This window comes from Seriola lalandi, unplaced genomic scaffold (assembly GCF_002814215.2).
Source record: "Seriola lalandi dorsalis isolate HSWRI2012SDOR001 ecotype SW California unplaced genomic scaffold, Sedor1 jcf7180002054981, whole genome shotgun sequence".
Classification (NCBI taxonomy): Eukaryota; Metazoa; Chordata; class Actinopteri; order Carangiformes; family Carangidae; genus Seriola; species Seriola lalandi.
Genome location: NW_019525661.1, coordinates 1,704,332 through 1,704,848, shown reverse-complemented (window position 1 = coordinate 1,704,848; position 517 = coordinate 1,704,332).

Here is a 517-nt window from a genome sequence, read left to right as displayed (position 1 = left end):
GAGTTAGCAGCTGTTTTGTTTTCCTTTGTTCCTTTGTTCCAGAAATAAAGAAATTTTTATCTTCATAACTGGCGTGGGTTTAGTTATTTATTTTGTCATTCGATGATATTTTATTTCATTTAGGTCCCATCTGGGGTGCCACTTTTTATGTGACAATTTGACTTTGTGTTCTCTTTTTTTTTATTTATTGTTTTGTTAGGGGCGCCAGCCAGGACTCTCTCCTGGCATTTAGGATCGGTCAGTCAAGTTTGATTTTGTTTGTAGTTTAAAAAAAAAAATTACATCAAACGTCACAAAGATGCTGTCACACCGTGGTGAGGTTGTCTTGTCTTGGGTTTGTTTTGTCCTGTCATTTCCTGTTTTATTTTGAAAAATAATTCTCCTCTCGTTTCAGGTCACTTGCCCTTCCTCATGTGTCTCAGTCTGATTGCCCTAAGTGTTTCCACCTGTTCCCTATTTCCCTCCATGTGTTTAAATAGTCTGTGTTCCCCTTGTCTTGTGCCAGAGTGTCTTCGTC